This window comes from Melospiza melodia, chromosome 16, assembly GCF_035770615.1.
Source record: "Melospiza melodia melodia isolate bMelMel2 chromosome 16, bMelMel2.pri, whole genome shotgun sequence".
Lineage (NCBI taxonomy): Eukaryota > Metazoa > Chordata > Aves > Passeriformes > Passerellidae > Melospiza > Melospiza melodia.
The window spans coordinates 3,806,106-3,827,245 of record NC_086209.1 but is presented as its reverse complement, the minus strand read 5'-3'; the positions used below and the strand labels follow the sequence as shown (position 1 = coordinate 3,827,245).

At 47.7% G+C, this 21,140-nt stretch overlaps 1 protein-coding gene across 2 annotated transcripts in view; it reads right to left on the bottom strand.

Annotated features, from left to right (window-relative positions):
- Window positions 1-20,896, bottom strand: part of TRPC5 (transient receptor potential cation channel subfamily C member 5) — a 104,313-nt gene extending 83,417 nt beyond the window's left edge. Inside the window, exon 1 of one of the 2 annotated variants that reach the window (XM_063170341.1) lies at window positions 20,811-20,896. The gene's annotated coding sequence lies outside the window, so the exon portion shown is untranslated. Of the gene's footprint in view, window positions 1-19,269; window positions 19,600-20,810 lie in introns of those variants that run through there. The other variant, XM_063170340.1, reaches the window with a different exon arrangement.
- Window positions 20,897-21,140: the final 244 nt, after the last annotated feature.

The following is a 21,140-nucleotide window of genomic DNA, read 5'->3' as shown; positions in this document are numbered from 1 at the left end:
AAAATTTTCTCCCATTTTCTCCTGGATTTAATTTTACAGTTTGCTGCCCTGTTCAGTTAAGTGTCGATTCAAGACACCTCAGCCTTCAAGAGACATCTCAGGTGAGGCTCATCCGTCTCTTTTCAGGAGAATTTCATTTCATGTGCTCTGGGGTTCAGGCTCAGCCACAGTACAACTGCAGGGGGTTCATGTTTAAATTGAGCTGCATTCCTTTGGCTGCAGGAGTGGGCCCAGGCAAAGGAAATGCACAAACCCATAAATAAGGCTTGGCACGATTCCCCTGCTCTACTTAATGCCGACATTTACAAGCTCTGTTTTCCCAAACCCCTCGCTTCCAAATCCCTGCACCTGCTAATTTGTTAATTCTGTTTTCACTGAGTTTAGACTTATGTATTCTTAATTATGCTAATGAAGAATAAACTACTTATAATATTAATGTTTTGCAAGCCTTAAAAAGCAAACAGTTAACAAATACCTTGCCCCTGGGGTCTGTCTTGACTGCTGGATTCACAGACCAGTCCAAGGCATTGCTTTTTCTCTTGAGGAGATGCCCTATCCTCCCCTTCTCCTTTCTCCTCCCTCCCAGGTTTCTTCTGATACAGCCTCACTTTCCTTTTCTGTCTGACCTCTCTTGGGAGGGAGAGCTCACAGTTAAATGAAAATCACCCCCAAGGTGGTCATTACCTCAGATGTCTCCCCCAGTTTTCTTTCTCTCTCTTGGTGTTGATCGCTCCCATCCAAGGCTCTGTAAAGGCTCCTTGCCCTGCTCTCTGTCAGGAATTTTCCCTGCTGGGAGTTCCTGGCGCACCACAGAGCTCTGTCCCCTCCTGGTGCATCCCTCAGGTACCCCTGCTAGGCAGCAGAGTGACAGTTCTGGCAGAGGAACGAGGCAGGAGCTGAGCTCTCCTCCCTCCACGTGTGTCAGAAAATGCCCTTTACTGACCCAGAGATGGGGCAACTGAGAGGCATTTTCAAAACTTTTTATTCCATTTTCAGCCTCATGTGAAGGGTGAGACAATACTCGTTACAATTCACTCCATCACAATCAGAAGCCAACTATTTCCTAATAGCAATACACTGTGTTTCTTGGCCTATCAGCTTTTTGCCACACCATGCTGTAAATGCCTTAAAGCCAATCATCTAAAATTACTCCTTGTGGGTACTAATACAATGCACCTTCCATAGTTCTATTTCTCCAAAGTACCACGTCTTATTTGTAAGGCCATCCTTTGAAACATTTTTTCTAGGTCAATTCCTCTCTCCATGGCATCTCTAAATCAGTATTTCTCATCTCAAGGTTTGCATACAGATGTACACTATGTGAGCCTTCTGCAAGACCCTGAGAACTCTCTACAGATCCATTTCCCACATTCATGCACCCACAATTTCACCAAATTCTCCCTTGCTCTCCCTGAACACTGCTTTGCACACCTGGTTTATGCTTTCCTGGCTTCTACCTAAACCAAAGGTCACATCATGGCAGCCAAATTTGTGATTTACTGCACCTGCAGAGAGGAAAGCAAACTAATTGCTTCATTTCCCCAAACAAGGACTACCTGCAGAACATCCCTGCCTGCTTGGGGTTCCTTCCTATCTGTGCACTCCTGATAAAAGCTGTGCTTTTCATGCTGCCAGCCTTTCCTGAACGTCTGCGTGGAGCTGCTAAATCGCAGATTACAACGTGTAGGATATCGTTCTCACCATCTCCCTGACAAGGCAGCATTGTTTCTTACAGGACAGATGGCTCACAAGATACTGATCTCTGCCAAGGGAGCAGCACTGCACTGTCTGCAAAGTGCCTCTGAAGTGACTCTGAAAGCAACAGTTTTGGCATTGAGCTTGAGATTGAGGATAAACCACCCCAAGGAGCAGGCCTGTGAGCAGCATCACTCCCAGCAGGGTATCAAGGAGCAGTTTCAGCCCAGGAGAGCAGCTTTCCCCAGGGCTGTGAGCTCCCCTAGCTGCTCACAGGCTGCACCACTAGACTGGATTACAGTCATGCCATGCTTGTCACTTCCCTGGGAGTCTAGCCACGCTTGCTGGGGTTTATTTTCAGCCCTCAGCTTTGGGAGTTCAATAATTATATGAGAATGTGTTCTTCTGGGGGGAAAAAAAAAAAAGAAAAAAAAAAGTTTCTAGCCTCTGGGGTGTGAAGTAAAGAGTGTGAGTCACGGAGTGAACTTCATTGATGCAGAAACCAGACAGAAAGTGTCCCAAATTCTCTGGGTTTAAAAATCTTCCAACTTTAAGCCAAAGCTTGAAGATTTGAGATGTGGGACAGAGAGGGGAGAAATGGGAACAAGACTCACAGAAACACAGAATCACAGAACATTCTGACACTGAAGGAACCCACAAAGATCAACCAGTCCAGCTCCTGGCCCTGCACAGACACCCCAAAATTCCCACCCTGAGAGCACTGTCCAAGCACTCCTTGAGCTCTGTCAGGCCTGGGGCTGTGACCATTTCCTGGAGCTGCTTCATTTGGGGATGCCAGATCTTCTCTGCAGCCCCTGCACCTCCTCTCAAGTCCCTTCCTGGCTGGAAAAATCCCCATCATGATCCTTGCAGCAAGGGATGTGCCTGTGCTGTGCTCTGGCAGCAGGTCAGGGTGACAGTGGCACTTTGTGCACTGCCTCAAGCCCACACACTGCAGGGATTGCCTGCTCTGCTATTTATAAAGCTGAAAGGTGTTATCACTCAGCCAGCACAGTGCAGAAGCATCACTGGTGTTCTCCATGGAGGCAGTTTTGTAAATCCATTAAATCATTCCAGCCAGATATCATCCACCTTGCTTACACGGAGTGACAGAGGATCCCTCTGACTCAATCCAATAAAGCAGTCACCAATTTAGCAGCACTTTTGGCAGAGCAGAAATGCATTTCTGTACAGGCCTACTCAACAGCCAAGGCCTGCTGAAGCTCCTGTACTGCAGGACACCTCTGTTACTGCCATGCTGGGCTTAAAATCAGCTGTAAAATATGCTGCACACTGGAGACCTTGATTTAAGTGCGGCTACAGACAGAAATGCAAACATCACCAGACAGGCCCTCCTGCAAACCCTGCCCACTGACACACCTGGGCAGGGAGCCCTGACAGAGAGGAACCATCACCCCCATTTTCTGAGGAAAGCAAAGCAGGAGACACTTGCAGCTTCTGAGAGAGCATCCAAGGCAGTAAAGAACCTCATTCCACTCCACACTTCAAACACTGACTAACAGCTGAACCCCTTGTGGGATTCTGCAGTGCAGATGAGACCTCCCTGCTGATGTTTTCCCTCAAATCAGGCACTGGAGCAGCAGATGTGCAGTGATGAGGCACTGCTGGTCTCCTCTGACAAGCAGTGTTCTTTAAATCCTCATTTTCTTTTGGTTCCCTCTTGCTTCTTCATCTGAAATCTTTCATCTTCTATGGCTCTGAAGGGTCTGAAAATTCAAGTATCTGATGCTTAGACAGCTACAGGAGTTAGCAGACAGCCTGGAAAGGAACAAAGGGTTTGAACAGTCCCATTTATCTCAGGGAGAGGTTTAATCCTGGGGCACAATTCCAATCCTTACACAGCAGAGGAGATGGAAAGTTACCAGTTTACACTACCTTCCTTTTTAGCATCCTTATTGTATTTTTTACTCCATGCCTGGGTGGTTTGAAGACACCCTCACCTATTTTGCCCCACCTAAATGGAGCTACATAAATAAAACTTGTGCAAGAAGTGAGCTGTGATTAAGGTGTTCACTGAAACACAGGAAACAGAGAATTTAAGGAACTCTGCAAACTGCTGAAGGCACCACTGCAGGTGTCAGACATCACCTGGACATGGTTTCACGTGGCACGTGCTTCTTTTCCAGCTCTTGCTTGCTCAGGCTGACCCCACTCCTGGACCTGAGCCTCCTCCTGCTGTAAGCACAGAGTTCAGAATGCAATCCTCCCTCCCCAGGGCTGCTTCCAGAGCTGTCACAGCTCTCAGCACTGGCTGAGATCCCCCTGCACAGCCTTTCTGCACTCCTCCACAGCTCCCAGCAAAGCAGCCAAACCACACCAGCCCAGCTCCCCACAGACCATCATGTCCATGGCAGAACAGGCAGAATTAATGTGCAGGAAATGAGATTAGTGCCCAGCTCTGCCCTGACTCTGGTTTCTCACACCAGTGATGTGAATGGCCTGGTGTTCCACCAGAGTGGGTCTGTCAAGAAGCACAGCCCATCACACATGGCAAAATAATCTGTGGGTGCCATCCCTGAGGTACCTGAGTGTTGCAGATGACTTTTATGAAAAATCTTTTCCTTAGGATTTTTCCTCCTGAGAAGCTGAGAGGCCTCAGGAACAAAATGTGAACAATGATTATCTGCTGCTGTGGAATGCAACAGGTGCATCTGTGATTGGCCCATGTTAGATGTTTATAATTAATGGCCAATCACAGCAGGCTCAGACACAGAGCCCGAGCCACAAACTTCTGTTATCATTTTTTGTTATTTTATTCTTAGCTAGCCTTCTGATGAAAACTTTTCTTCTATTCTTTTAGTATAGTTTTAATGTAATATATATAATAAAATAATAAATTAAGCCTAATGAAACATGGAGTCAGATCCTCATCTCTCTCCCAGTCCAAGAACCCCTGTGAACACCATCACACCTGAGAGCTTCTCTGGGGCTGAAAAGCAATCAGGACTCTCACTGGGACTCTCAGCAGCAGCATTTGATCCATCTCACATCCCAGGCACTGGGGACTGCTCCACTGCCCTTCTGGGCAAGCAGCTTTTCATACCTGCACTTCTGTTTGCTCCTCTCATCTGGTTTTAGGGTGTGTGGCACCACTGGTGCCGGCAAGCAAGCACAACCTGCTCTTGGTTGCTATGACAGGAACCTGTTCTGTTCCTAGAATTCAATTTTTGCTTCTTCCTATTTCCAATAAATTTCACTGCACAGCTCTCCTCTTCAATGTCAGCACTCTTCTTTCCAGATACAGAAAAGCAGATAAAGTGTCTGATTAAAAAACAGATACAAAGGGCTAAACCCAGCTTGTATAACAAGCAACTGGCAGAGATAATGAATGAAGACCTGGGGATTTTCTCCCTTACTCTTTCAATGGACATTGGCATAATGAGCATGCACAGCTCCATAATTTCAAGCTCCATGGTTAGTTTTACACATTTCCTTGTTCATGTAATTAGCTGTTAGCATCCTTGAACATTGTCCATTAAATTTTATTACCCACAATCTAGTTTTCATAGAAGAACAGCAGAAATTACTGCAGAAATAATATCCATGGAAGACATGTTACATGCATCATCACAAGGGAAAATTGGGACGTTCCTCAAATTCTGAGCTGTTCCTAGACAGACTGCATGATTGATTAAAATACTGAGTCTGATCTTGCTTCTGTCACAAATCTAAAATTAATTCTTCGACTCTTTAGGATTACCCTGCATCCCTGCTAGCTTAATTACATACAGGACTTAATTTTGATTCACCAAAAGTATTCAGGTTCACAATTTCCTCAAAACCTAATTTTTCAGGTCTCTTTCTGTAACTGTACTAAAGGAATGGGTTTGCATTTAGTAGCTAGTTACCTCTATATTCATGAAAAAAACAAAACCAGAACAAATTTTTTCCTCTGATGAACTAAGGCCAAATTCTTCTCAAAGCACTGAGGTTATATTCCCTGGGCCCTGTGTTCTGAAGTGCCACGAGGGACCTGATTTTTGCTTAGTGTTACAGTATTTGCAGCCTGTCTAAATTTCCTCAGCTTCTTCAGCCTATTTCTCTGAGATTTCCATGCCCTGCTCATTAATTACCTTTGCCAGCTCAGCTCTCCAGTGGGAAGCCAGATTCAGAACCAACTTTCCTGTCTTCTCCAGCAGGAAACCTTGCACTTTGTTTTCTTAGCTGGATCTTGCTGCCAGTGATGACCTCTTTTCAATTCTGTCATAAATGCATTAGGCCAAATTTTCTGTTTGCTTTCTTCACCTACCTTTGGCCAAGGTCTGACTCCTTCCTCCCTGTCTTAGGCTGAAAGATTTAGCTGGGGGTGTGTGTTCTATTTTCATCTAATAAAGGTGGGGCAGTTCTCTGCTGTTCATGGGGCAGTTTTTCCTTTCTCTCTCCCACACCAACCCTCCCTGCAGGAGATCTCTGCTGTCCATGGCCACTGAGTGTCCCTGCAGGGCTGAGCCAATCCCAGCATCCCATGGGGAGATGCTCCGCCCAGGGGAGGAGCCAAGCATTCCTGCCTGGATCCAATCTGAGCCTGGCACAGCACAGCAGCCTTTGCCCCCTGCACTGCCAGAGGAGCAGCTTTCTGCTGCCCTGCATGGCCAGAGGGAGCCCAGGCCCATCTGCAGCAGCCCTGGAGCTGCAGAGGAAAACTCCCCCCTTGTGCAGGATCCCTGCTGCAGCAGAGCCACAGCTGGCACTGCAGGAGGGCTGAGCCCCCCTGGGATGGGGCTGGGACACCCCCCTGGCACACAGGGGGCAGGGACTGCTCTCACTCTGGCAGTGGTTTGTTGGTTTTTTGTTTTTTGGGGTTTTGTTGGTTTTTTTAGTTTGGTGTTTGTTTTGGGTTTTTTTTTTTATTGGTTTTTTTTTTTTTTTTGTACTATTGCATTTGTACTTTTATTTTTCTTAATAAAGAACTGTTATCCCTGCTCCCATATCTTTGCCTGAGAGCCCCTTAATTTCAAAATTCTAATAATTCAGAGGGAAGGGGTTTACATTCTCCATTTCAGGGGAGGCTCCTGCCCTCCTTAGCAGACACCTGGCTTTTCAAACCAATACACTCCCAGAACTGCAGCTCAGGTCCACCCTACCTGATTTCTGATCAAAACATGGAGGAGTGGATTTTACCAGCTGCAAGCACCTCTGGGGAGCACAAACACTGCTCTCCTGGGCATTTCAGACTATCTGTGCTGGCAGGCACTGACCCCCAGGTGAACACTGCATTGACCTGAGGCTGTGGAGAAGCTTCCAAAATGGAATTATAGAACTGGGATTGTGGGTGTGGAGTTTGAATAGAAGTGTATAATATCACAGGGTGGAAAACAAAGAGTTTAAGGGTTTGGAATGTAGTAATATATATAAAGCAAGATGGAGGTTTTAGGGCAGAGGCCACTCCTTTTTCTTCACCTTCTTCTCCATGGGTTTGGGTGGTTTTGCGTAATTGGATTTAAAAAGTCCCCACTGCAGCCACGGGTGGTTGGTTATTGGGTTAAAAGTCAAAATAATTTAGGTGTCATTTCTGAATTGGACAGTTTATCCTTAAAAGGCCCTGGAGAGAGAGAGATGGGCTCCATTTTCAGTTTGTTAGAGTGAAGTGCTGTAGAACTCAGCGTTTGTGAGACTGTGACAGAGATAAGAACTAACAAACCTCTGAGTCCCAACAAAAAAGTAGTCTTGTGCATTTAATCCCAACCTTGACAAAAAAGAAAGAAAGATTCCACACACCTATGGACAAATCCAAGCATTTTGTGTTTGTTAGTAAACTGTTACTTGAATGGACAAATTTACTTTTTTCCCCACTGGTTTCCCTGGATTTCCACAATGAAGACGAGGAGGGCCAGAAGCCATATGGGCTCTACCCCTATGATCATGGTGACTACAGCTCTTCCCTCTGCCCTGCTTTTGCTCCAAGCTTTACCTTAAAATGATTAAAGGTGCTGCTTGCTGCTGACCCAGCTGACCCTGGCAGCTGCTGTGCATCCCCCCTGCACCAGTCCCTGCTGAATTTGCCCCCTCAGCCCTGCCTGTCTCTGCCGTGGGAGGATGGCTCTGCAGTCCTTGTCCCATCCCAAGGCCAGGCCTTGAGCTTCCAAGAGCTATTTATTCACAGTGTGCAATTTGGAGGGATTCCAAGTTGCAGATGCTTCTCTACCTCAAATCTTTATTTTTCCTGCTGGTACTCTCGATTTTACTTCATCCCTGGGGTGTCTCAGAGCAGTCCACCCTCGCTCAGTCATGGATGATTTATTTTCCTTAGTAAAATCTTTTGCCTAAGGGTATATTCTGCACCTCAAAGCTGGGTTTGGTGGGATTTTTTTTAATATAAGGATTATTAGTTTTCCTTTATTCATACTTTGAGTTTTCTGTGGTACTTTTAATGACAGTAGCGCTCAAGCTCACTGTGGATGTGCTGCGTCAGGTGAAGCAAACAGTGTCACACTTGTGAGATGGTCTCTGAAGCCAAAAACCATGGATCACCTTCCAGGGGAGCTACAGGATGAAGGGCCTGGGTGAAAGGAGCTCGAGTCCTCCAAGAATTCCCTGTATTGCAGGAGAGCTCCTGAGGCTCCATGCAAACCCTTAGCAGGACAGTCCAGGCTGTCACACTGTGTCTGACAACAAATGTCACTTGGCTGACATTTCAGGTGGGAAAAAAATCAAATGCTACCTGTATGTTTCCCAAATTTCTTTCTGGACTTCAACTTTCTACAGAAGAAAACAAAGGGCAGCGACAGCTCCAGGGATGCTGCCTGGTGAGTTTGTGAGGGGTCCCCAGGATGAGGGGAGAGATGAAAATCTGACTCCATGTTCTCAGAAGGTTGATTTATTATTCTATTCTATTCTATTCTATTCTATTCTATTCTATTCTATTCTATTCTATTCTATTCTATTCTATTCTATTCTATTCTGCGATACTAAAATTTTACTAAAGAAAGAGAAGAATACAGACAGAACAAGAATGATAATAAAAACTCATGACTGACTCCTCAGAGTCTGGCACAGCTGATGGTGATTGGTCATTAAGTAAAAACAATTCACATGAAACCAATCAGACATGCACCTGTTGGTAAACATGTCCAGACCACATTCCAAAGCAGCCAAACACAGGAGAAGGGAATCAGATAATTATTATTTACATTTTTCTCTGCGGCTTCTCAGCTTCCCAGGAGAAGAAGTCCTGGCGAAGGGATTTGTCAGAAAATATCACAGTGACAGTTGCCCTTGTGCCCAAGATCACAAAGTCTGATCTGCTCACAAACACACACCAATGCTGCTACAAGAGTGAGGGGGAAACTGCCACAAAGTGTTCAGCATAACTCAAGAATGAGCTCCTTAAAGCCTGGCAAAGGTGACACCACTTTGTGCAAACCCAGGGCACAGGGAATATTTCTCTGGCTGCTCTGGGGTGTCCTGACCCCCAGGGCAGCACTGACTCTGACCCTCATTCATGGAGAAAGTTTCCCAGACTTCAAGATAGACTGGAATCCACAAAAGTGTGAAATAGATTATAGAGAGCAGTGTAGGTGTGTCACTGGGTGAGAAATTGAGGATTTGGGCTTTTTAGTATGTTGTGGATGGAAGCAAGATGGAGGGCACAGGGTGTTGTGCTGGGTTTCTTCTTCATGCTTCTTCTTCCTCCTTCTCCATAGGTTTGGGTGGCATTTTGTAATTGGGCAGAAAAGTCCCATTGTGGGCTCTGTGAGACCAGTTATTGGGCTAAAAGGGAAAATAACCCAGGTGTCAGTTCTTAATTGGAGAGTTTAGTCTTAAAAGCCCTTGTAACAAGAGATTGTTGGCCATTTCGTGCCTTCTAATGAAAAGCTGCCAAGCTCATGGTTGTGAGACCATCAGTTTTACTGATCAGAAACAATAAATATCTGAGTCCCAACATGAACCACCCTCTCAAGTGCCTTCAATCCAGACCCAGAGACACCCACAACTGGAACCATCACACCACTTCAACAGACACACAGACACACAGACAGACACCCCATTGCCCACCCTGGTTCATGCAGGGCTGGCCGCAGCGCCAAGCAGGAGCTGTGCAGCTCCCAGGTCTGTCCTGGCTGGCTCACAGCAGCAGGGACACCTCTGTTGCAGTGCAGCAGCAGGTCTGCACTTGCAGAAGCTGATAAATGCTAACTCAAGGTGACTCCACTTCATGGATTGCATTAGCATCAGCTGCAAATCCTCAGGGCACAGCCTGAGCAAGCAACATCAGCAACTGCAAGTGACACAAGCCCAGGGAAATGCTCCCTGCTCACACCTGGAGCCAGGACAGCATCTCAGGGAGTGTTTGCAGCCTGCTGGGCTCAGGGCAGAGGCACTGAACACACCGAAGGCAGGAGGGATGAATATTGCCTCTTAGAGACACCTCCTACATGGTATTATTACTTTCCATTAAATTGAACAAAAATACCCAGGTTCTGGAAACACTGTCTCATTGTAACACCTGCATGATTGGATGAATAAATCTGTTTTAATTAACTGCCTTTTTTATAGTAGGCTGTAACAAAATATTGTGAGAGAGTGAGAGGCTGATAGTTGGCTTTGAGATTTCAAATAACCCTCTCCTAATTAAATCTGTATATATTTATATGTCATCTTGGAGCACAAAGGCACTTAGACCAATCCAGACTTTTAACTTCCTTGCCTATTTTCTTTCCTAGTGTTAGTTATTAATTAACTATGCTCTCACTTCCCTTTGCTTCAGCCAGAGCAGAGCCAAATTGTTTCAAATGCATTTTGTGCACTCTGAATTTCACTCTGCCTATGCAGACCCACTTGTCTTGCAGGCTCCAGTGACATAACTCCTAATTGCACAGCTAAAACTGAGAAGTCACTATCCTGGGCTCCTTCCTGCTTCTTTGCACTTGTGATGCCATTGACTAGAGTTTCCAAACTAAAACTCTCCTCCAGCTCAGCAGGGAAGGTGCTGCAAAGCTTTGGGAGCACATCAAAGCATCTCTGTGCACTGCTGCCCATTTCATGTCCCACCAGTGTGGTCTGTCACATGCTGCCACTGAACTTCTCCACTGCTCAGCCCCAAAGCCTGCTAAGCTTTGAGTTAAATCTATTGTCACTCTCATTTCTGGGCTCTATCTGCCCTCCTCAGCACCCAAAAAAATAGGAAAAGATAACAATGAGGAATATGTCTCTATCCATGCATCACCAGTGCTGTGCTGGGCTTGGGTGTGTGCTGCCTTAGGGGGAGTTTTAGAACCCAATAAAGCAGAAATATGGACCAAAACAGAACCATCTCCTGGTGCCTTGTGCAGAAATAGGGTTTGGGCTAGCAGGAAACATGGAGGGGGCTCTGCAAAGACTGTTCTGACATTACCCTGGAGGGTGAAGATGCTCAGGTCATGGACCATTCCTGGGCTGTAACAAACACAAACAGGGTTCACTCTTGCACAGTCACACACTGCTGGGTTTTAATATTTCCTCTGAACTAAAGCTGTGCTTTTTTGCCCCATAAGGTCTCATGAAAGGTACTGTCAGCAGTGCTACAAACACATCCTGGCTGCTCCAATGCCAGCAGATGACTGGGTTTCCACCAGGAACAGCCCATCACTTTGCAGCATCCATCAGTTCTGAGGGATTCAAGCACTCATGCAAAGTGCAGTCATGCTCCAAGCATCTACAAAAACAGACATGCTCCAACCAAAAATCCTGGTATTCAAACAACCCTTGTGCCTCCAGCATTTCCACTGCACGGAGGAGATTCATGTGGGATAGGAAAACCCTGCAGTCTGAGCAGGCTGATTCCAGAGTTCATTTTTCAGGTGCAGGACGTTCTCTTCAGCAGCAGCTCTTGATAATGATAATCGATCCACATGGATTAAACAAGAGTGCTGGATGAAAAGCATTAGATTGGGCCCCTGGTTCCAAACCAAGATAAAGGAAGAATTTAAATGAGGCACGAGCAGGTCTACTTATGTGTTTGTTAATTTGGAAACAAACCAGTACTCCTGAGCAGCATCAGTTACCCATTATACTTATAAATGATCTTCCCTATAAGAGACTTCACTGCCACTGAAGAACTGCCCATACTCTTCACTTTTCACATCTGAAGTCTCAGTTCTTTATGACTTGATTCCCCATTTAGTACTCACAAAGGCATGTTCTGTGTGCTGAGATGATAAAAGATGAATAAAATGAGAATCCATCCATCACAAAATCCACACAGCAGGATGGTGCCCCTCATGTATCCACATTTTCAGCCGCACACTGTTCATTTGCTTCTGAGCTAATAAACTGAACTCAGTGACAGCTTTGTGTGGCACAGCCTCAAGGAAGGAAGAAACCTAGCTTGGGCTTCTCAATCTTGCTGCTTTCTCTCTCCTTGCCTGTAAAATGGGTGGAAATGCTGCTAATCTATCCTAACTCCACGCTAAGAGGCTCAATCCATAAAGCCGATTTAAGCTGCAGTATGGGCACAGTAATAATGCCATTAACATACTCCAGATTTTCCAGAGGTGAACAAGAACTGAAAGCCTAATTTTATTTCTTTTTTTTTCAACTCTGCATTCTCCTCACAATGCTTCAGCATTTAAGCACAGGAACGTGCTCTGGGCCAGGACTCAGTGCTGTGTGGATGCTCTCCCTGCATGCCCCAGCTGCTCCCACTCCAGCCTGGTGATCCCTTGGAAAGGGAGGAAAACCCACCCTTCATGTGTGTGACAGCTCTCACCTTGCCACTGTGACCAGAAGGCATTTGAAATGGCTCTCAGGCTCAAGCATCACTGTCTGGATCAAACAGAGCCACATCCTGTGGCTGCCCAAAATCTCCTATAAGCATCACAGAAAATGAGAGTCCTACCTATGAGCTAGCAAAAACACGTTTGGCCAAACATCCAGGAACACCAGGGCCATTTGTAGAGCCTGTATCAGGGTTTGAAATGGCCATTAGCAAGGAAAAAAAAACCTGTGTTGTTGCTGTAAATAACCTGACAGCACAGATTGGACAGGTGTTTGTGGTTATATCCTGGTTTAAATGTTGGAACAAACAGGCACAGCATCCTCTCACAGCCTCAGTGCTCCAAGTTTGGCAGTTAAAGGACTTCAGCCAAGCAGAATAACCAGATTAAAGGACTCTGAGAGGGGCTCTGCAGCAGGACTGCATGGATCACAGATCCTCTGTGACTCTCAGCAGCTCCTCAGCTCCCTTCACCTCAGCCTGTCACAGCACAAAACAACACACAGCTTTTACCCCTCTGTAATTCTGTGCTTCCAGAGGGCTGAGCCTGATCTCCTGCCCAGACTCCCCCATTCTGGGAGGGACAGAAGGATGCCCCTGAAGAGGTCACTGGCACAAGGCAGATGTCCCTGCTCCACACACACCTCTGGTCTGCATGCAGAAGCAGCAAAAAACAGCTCTGAAGCTAAAAAAGCAAACTCACTGAACAGTCCTGAACTGGCCTGCTCTGCACAGGTCAGTGACACAGGAGGGGAAGCCTTGTTTGCAGCTGGTTTTTGCAGGAGAGAAAGATTAATCCCAAAATGTGCAGGAAGGTCACAGCAGCAGCATCACTCTTTCATTACACCCCAAATGCTTCACCCAGAATTTTGGTGCTATCACACTGTGTGCCCTAAGAAAGAATGAAAACAAACCATTCAGAGGACAGTGAGAACTTCTGAAATAAAACATTGTTCTTCATGCCCAGATCTAAATCTTGCTCAATTCAGTGGGAATTTTTTCATTTCCCATTGCTGCTCCCGTGCTCAAAGAAGGGCCCTTCAGTTTTCACCAACAATTCAACCCATAGCCAGCCCCAGGACTGGTGAGAGAGAAGAGGCTGATTAGAGCCACAGTTCCCTTCAGCCTGGCAAGAACTGGAAATTCTGAGAATTTAACTCAGCCTTGGACTGGGAATGTCCCTGAGCAGGGACCAGGCAGAGATAATAACTCTGACAAATCTGATCTTTATTCCCTAAAGAAAGACCAGTGTTGGTGGCCTGAATCCCAGCCTTTCCTTGTCTTTCCCCAGCTCTCTGCTGAGAGATTTAACTACCAGGCTCTCGGATTCTCTGGATGCTCCTCTTTGCATAAATAATTAAAAACTTTGGGAGCTTGCTGGCTGTTATGCCGAAGACTGGAGCGACATACCAGGAATCTGTAAGATTTTTGTAGGACAAAACCACCTATTTTAAGTTTTGCTCCATTCATGAGTACATTCAAATCTTTGTCAAAATCAGAGGACAACCCAAAAGATCTGCTCATTTTTGTGTTCCCTGACCCACTCCATAGCTGTATGGCCAGTGCAGACCAACTATTTTTGACTGGAGATCATCCAGAGACCCTTGCATGTAGAACACTTCTAAAACACCTCCCTTTCATCCAAATACAGCATCCTGCATTTCTTTTCAGCCAAGCCACTCTTCATCCTGTCTTTTCCCAAACTATTTCAGTCAGTCAGCCCGGGGTTCATGTGGCTCCTGTGGACAGCAATGGGTTTATTTTGGGAGGGGTGCCTACCCTTCCCCATTCCATTTTGTGCCAGTAGCTGAAGTGATGGCTTGTTGACTGCTGATATTCCTACTCCTGTCTTTGACAGGCAAGGCTCCCACTCACCAGCTGCTCAGCCTGTTTGATTAGGTTACAGACAGGGTGCAGGGAAAGCTGCAGGAGATAATGTGCGAGCGGAGCTGCTCCGGCTGCGCAGGCGCGGCTGGGCAGGACCACAACAAACCCCTGCCAGCTCCCAGGCTGATCCAGCACTGAGCTCCTGGGCACCCTGCAGCTGGGGGAGAAGTCAGGAGAGCTGGGAGGGCACCACTCCAAACCTGGCATCAGCTCAAGATCCACAGAAAGACACAAATGTCAGAACATTTGCCCTAACAGCCCAGAAACGCGGAGCTCCGCGCTTAAACAAAGATGTGCAATTTAAGGCAGAAGTTTAGACCTTGGTTTAGACCTTAAATCTGAGAAGCCTGGAGCCCTTTTCCCAGCTACAGAGCATCTCCCTGTCCTGGTCTGGGTTCAGCTTGTGCCCCTTAAATCCATGGCACAGAGGAGGGACTCTGTGTGTGTCTGGAACAGGGATGTGGCATCTCTTTCCTCCTGTGCATCCAAGCTGGCCATGGGGGACCAGCAGGACCTCAGAGGAGCTGCTGCTCTCCCTGCCAAGGAAGCAGGAGGCTGCTGGGGCACAGGGCTGTGTCTGGGCAGCCCTGGTCTCCCTTCAGCAGTCCCTGTGGAGCCACTGGGTCCAGCCAGCTCCAGTATAGCCCCCATGGACTCCCCCAAGAGGAAAGTTCATCTTTGTTTTCCTGCTGAAGAAATGAGATACTGCAGCAGAAGCAAACTTTTAAGATCCTTCAGAGGCTCAGTCTGCTCTTCCCAGATGAGGATCCCCTGATGGTATTACACAGGACAGAAAGATCTGGGAAAAGGCTTTTCACTACAGCCCCTGCAGGGACTTTGCATCTTTTTGTTCAAACATTCTCTGTGCTCTCCTGCCCTCTTCCATAGATCACATCTTACTTCCTTTGTCCACATAACCTCTTCTTTTCAGTTAGAAAATCCCCTTTTGCAGCAGATGCTTCTCTTTGAACCAGCCTCCCCAGCAGCTCCCCAGGGACCCCCTCAGAGCCCCCTGTCCCTTCACTGACCACATCCCTCGACCTCACAGGAGAAGGGGGTGACAAGGCACTGCCATCCTAGCAATCCTTATCCCTCTTGCTCCTGTTATGAACAGCTTTAGGGCGTTAGGACAACTTTATAAACCTGGAGGTCTTTCCTCCTGGAAATTTTCAAATACCCCAATACACAAAATACAGAGATTTCCATTAACTGCAGCTCCAGGCTAAGTAAGAGATCAGCACCTCCATTTCGTAATGCAGCACAAACCAGAATGAACAGGACACAAAGAGCCAATGAGACAGGAATTATTTCATCTTGTGGTCCCAGCAAGAGCCCTGAGCCCCAAATGGCTTCATCCTCTCACTGCTTTTGTCAGTAAGGCTTCACACAATGAAATTCTTGCAGCTTCCTATGTTAATCCATTAATACCTGTGAGAGCATGCTGAAATCTCTACCCTGGTTATCATTCTGGAGCCAAAATGCCCAATAAACACTGTTCCATAGGCACTGTTCTATCTTTCCCTCCCTATTTTACTGAGCAGAAAGTGAACTGCTGTTTTAGCAAGCTGTGCATGTCAGAGCTGGGAGAACACAGGAATGGATTAAATCCATGCTCCTTCCATCCCAGGATGCCATCCCTGGGGATGGGCAGCAGTCTGGGTGCCCTTCTACACTATCCCTGCATCTGGAAATTCCAGGGAGCCAGAGGTTACACCCAGACCTTCCTCCTTCTGTCCTCTCTCCGTGCATTGTGAACTCACCTCGTGGTTTTCAACCTGCTTGTGCTTTTGGCCTCCACAGCATCCTGTGGTAATGAGCATTACAATTTAATTAGCAGACATGATAGGGAACCTGTCTGACTCTGTTCAGATGCTTAAGCCAGTCTTTCCCAAAGAGTGAATCAGATTGCTCTCTAAGGATGAAAAAAGGGATGCAGGACACGTGAGAGGGGCCAGGAAATTGCTTCAGTTCTCACTGGAACATGTTCAGTGCACGTGAAGAGGGAGAGAGAGGGAGAGAAGGGAGAAGGGAATAAGGACAAAGCAGCTTCCTGGCTTGAATCCAGAGACTGAGCTGAGAATAAATAATAATATGTGTCTAATGAGCTAACAGGGGCACCCATCATTCCCATCAGCACAAACCACCCTGCTGCCTAGGTCAACCCCCCTATCACGGCCACTGTGATCAACACCACATAAAATGTGATGTGCTCTAAAGAGCATAAAAAATGGAGGAGAACATGAGGACCCAAGTCTACCTGCTACTCACAGGCAGAGAGAAATACTCCTTGTCACTCCAGTTCCTCCCCTTACCAGCCACCACCTCACAGAGAACAGTGCAAGGATGCCATGCCACACTTCACTCACTGCTCTGCAAGGCAGCAAACCTCAGGAAGAAGAGCACAACTTTTATGTTGAAGAGCTGCACACAACAACCCAGCAGCCTCTCCACCATGATGATAAAAGCAGCCAGAACACGAGGCAGGTTATCCAGCAGGGAGGCAGAACTCCAGGGAGCTGATCCTCATGCAGCAGCAGGAGGGGACCAGCCCCAGCTCTCCTCATTTCAACTCTGGATGCCAACACATTTCTGGCTTCCCCAAGAGGGAACTTAACCTAACTTAGCCTGAAAACACACTGAAGCGGAATGGCTCAGAGAGCTGAAAGGAACAACAGCCCTGCCCCAGCCTTGCAGCCACTGCAGCTCCCTCTCACAGGGACAGCTCCATCCTCCCTTGAGCCCGGCCTGGCCATCCAAGAGGAGCTGGCTGGCAGGATGCTCTGGTGCAGTGATTTGTGCTTACTGGCCATCTCCCTTGGCAGGAAAATCAACTGAGAGCAGCCTCTGTCTTGCTCTGATTTAGTGTTTGTCTAGCTAAGAAACCCACAGTTGTTTAAAAGCCACTGACCTGCTCTGGTACATCTTAATCTGAACCACACGCTGGGTCTGCAGTTATTCACACCAATTCCACATTGCTCACCAGGATTTCCTGCTCAGAAACTTTCAGGAATCATTTGCTAGCTTGTATAGCACAATTTTTTCCCCCAAACCGGACACTGTAGGGATGAACAGCCATCCCTGGCAGCACCCTGCCTCTCTGGGACAGGCAGCACACTGGGTTCCCAGCTCTCAGCCTCTGAAAAGTGCCAGACGCAGGTGCTGAGAGGAACCTGCCCACCTTTGTACCAGGCTGTCAGCCCAACCAACTGCAGAACTCTGCTCTGTGCAAAACCTGCATTTAGGCACTCGCTCCACACAGGTGCCTCTCATTTCCAGAGATGAAGCACCGAGGCAACTCCAGACCTGAGGTTTTCTGATGGTTGCACCCTGTGCTGAACTTGGTGATCCCTGCTAAACATGACTTTATAAATGTCTCATCCTGCAGGTTGGCTTTTTTCTTCTCATGTTTTCCTTTCTCTGTCTCTAGCCAGAAATGATTTACATGTTTGTTTACTCTGAGCTACATTCATCTGAGTCATTCAGCAACCCTCTACCCACAATCACATTACAGCAAATTTGGAACTGGAGTCTCAGGGAGTGAATATTATGCTGTTGTCAAGATGAGAGTGGGGGGCCATATTCTGCCACTGGGTTTCAGGAAAAACTGACTTCTGCAAGCATGTCAAAATCCGACAGCCTCACAATCCCCTGTGTTCTGTATTTCTTCTTAAAGAAGGAGAAAATCCAGGCAAATAAATTACTCTATATTTACACCAGTTACAGTGTAACAATTAGTAGGATTTGGCTCATTTTGTACAAATTATACTACTGTACTTGTAGGAATAATCTACTCTGTTTCAAACTAATTTTAGCCACCCTTGACTGCTCTTCCATCTGTTGTAGGAAAAAAAAATTATTTGCACATAGCTATTGTGAATTTTCTTCTCCAAGGTATGTTTTCAAGAACTACATCTCTCAAAAAACAACCTAATCATATTCTTAGCAAGACTCATAGCTCAGCTGACAGTACCTTGTCTATTAAATCCACAACATGAAAAGACCTCAGAATTGACATTCTAAAGGATTTTTTTAAGGTTCCCTGAAATAAATCTTTGCAGAAAGGAAGCTGATCAAAGAATTTTGAGCTTTGCATTACCTTTAACGCAATCCTAGAAGCTATTCAGAGATTCTACCAAAGCAGAAAGGGGTTATGAAAAGTAACAACACCTTTTAAAAAAACACATTACAAAACCAATGAGATTTCAATACTACAGTGAAAGCGATGCACAATAAAACAGAAATCATTCTCTCAGAAGCCTCAGTAATAAAAATAAAGAATTCTATTAATGTTCAATGCACTTGCAAGATATATTAAGACTGATCAGAGGTTACTCTCAAGCTCAAGTCCTTTTCCATCTAGTTTCTCTTCAACACTTTACAAGAATAAAAAAACAACTAAACCAAAAACCAGCACCTCGACCTTTTTCTTTACTTTTAATTCTAGAAATGTGCTCTGTAGCAGTATCTGAGGTACAGTTCTTGCCTAGGAAGTCTTGCACCTAGCTGACAGTGTATTGATCCCCGCTGTACCTGAGAATAAAAGTACAACCAGAGGAGGAGCAGAGCCCCAGCACAGAGAGCAGGGGGCTCACAGAGGGCCAGGGGTGTCGTGGTCAGGGGAAGCACCTTCATGTCTCCATCCACCAAAGGGTCTGGGGCTGAAGCATTTCTTCAGCTGATAATTACTGCCAAGTTACATGCAGGGAAACTGGGAGTGAATACTCATGGCCAGAACAAAGAGTGACACATCTGATGGCACCCAAATAGGGGGTGCTTTTCTGCCTTTTCTCCAGAAACAACACTAGATTTCTTTAGGAGGGAGTATTAGTCAAAATGCCAGTTCCTTTAGTCTGCTTTGAGCTCCCTGAGCAGGCATTTGGCTACAAGTTCCAATGAGCTGCCTAAAGATACCGCCTTAACTTCTGAAAAGCATTTTTAAAGCAGCAATACAGTAATTTGCATTTACACAGTACCTGCCCAGCTGAAAAGTGTTCTCAAGGGCTTCTGAGCAGCTCCACGGAGCCCTGGGAAGCAGTGACACACGACATCATTAAGGAGAAGGCAATCAACACTGAAGAAGCTTTGCCCAGGATCGGGGAGAACGTCCTCAGAGCAGAAAAACCCTGCTCAGCTTTCCATGGGGACAGGCACACACACACAGAGGCACGGTGACCACAAAGACAATGCTCTTCCCAAAAATCCTTCCTCCCAGCTTCGATCCCGGCGGGTCCCTTCACACCCGGGAGATTCTGTGCTCCTTGATCCCCTCCTGCATTCCGCACAGGGCACTGCATTACATAAGCTCGCCTGCACGGAGATGCACAAAAACTTAGGGTTCACATCTGACCCGCAGGAGGACCAAATGTTTTTTACAATGCAGTGGAAAAGTTAAGAAGAAGTGGTCAAACAGGCTGGGAATTCAAAGTGATGCTGCTCGGGAACGCAAGACTTGGTAGGTGACTGTTCAACCATGTTACCTTAGAGCATGGAGAATTTAATGGGAGACTCGCACATTACCATATTCATAACCATGACTAACAAATCTGTTGTCAATGCCACCAAAAATATCACACAAGCAGAATGTTTTTATACCAAAGAGACCACTGAAGTCACTGCTCCATAGTAAACAAATGAACTTATGAAGAGTCTTGAAAATCAGCCCTTTTTTCTTTTTTCCTTTTTTTTTTCCCCCTGCAGAATTTGAAACACTATGAACTGCGAGATGCCTGGTAGTTCAAAGAGGGGTCGATAAAAAAAGCATTTTTCTTCTGCAAGCATCACAGCAGCGAACACCCCTCCGGTACCACTGTCACCTTTCCCATGCTGAGGGCACGTGGGTCACCCAGATGACTCACTGCCAGGTCAAGGGCTGCCGAAGGAATAACAATTGAAACCGGCATTTAACCCGCTCTGCGAGGGTGCAGGTGCTCGGTGCGGGATGTCATTTAGGGCAAGGGCAGACAAAATCCAGCACCGTCCTTCGGGATGCGAGTCCCGGTGCTGCCGGCAACTCCCGTGGGGGAGCGAGGCCACGCATCCCGTCCAGTCCCGCATTCCCCCGGCTTCGCATCCCTCCCGGTCCCGCATCCCTCTGGGTCCCGCATCCCTCTGGGTCGTGCATCCCTCTGGGTCGCGCATCCCTCCCAGTCCCGCATCCCTCTTGGTCGTGCATCCCTTTCGGTCCTGCATCCCTCTTGGTCGTGCATCCTTCTTGGTCCCGCATCCCTCTTGGTCCCGCATCCCTCCCGGTCCTGTATCCCTCCCGGTCCTGTATCCCTCCCGGTCCTGTATCCCTCCCGGCCCCGCCGCCGGTAAGTTCAGCGGGAGCAGCGCTCCTCGCCGGGGCAGGCAGTGCCGGTGGCTCCGGGGGATGCGGGCACGGAGCAGCCCCGACCCCCCGCGCCCGGCACTCGGGGGCTCGGGGCTCCAAGTTCCGAGAGTGACCGCGGAGCTCTCGGCCCGGTTGTGCCCGGTTGTGCCCGGTTGTGCCCGGTGCTGCCCCGTCCCCGCTCACCTCCGCGCCGCTCCGTCAGGCGGTTCCCGCCGGGGTGCCCGCGGGCCCGGGGCTGCTCCGCGCTCCGCCGGGCGCCCCCATTCCGCTGCCCGTGCCCCGCTCCCTACGCCGCCGCCCGCGGCCCCGCGGCTCCGCGCCGCCGGCGGGCAGGGCAGGGCGGCCGCCGCATCGCTCCGAGCCCGGCGGGCAGCGCTGCCAGCCGCCTCCCGAAACCCCGCCGGGAGCTCCCCGCGCTGCCCCCGCCGCCTCCGCCCGTCCCTCGGCGGCACCGGGCCCCGGGCGAGCCGAGCGCAGCGCAGCCGAGCCGAGCCGAGCCGAGCCGAGCCGAGC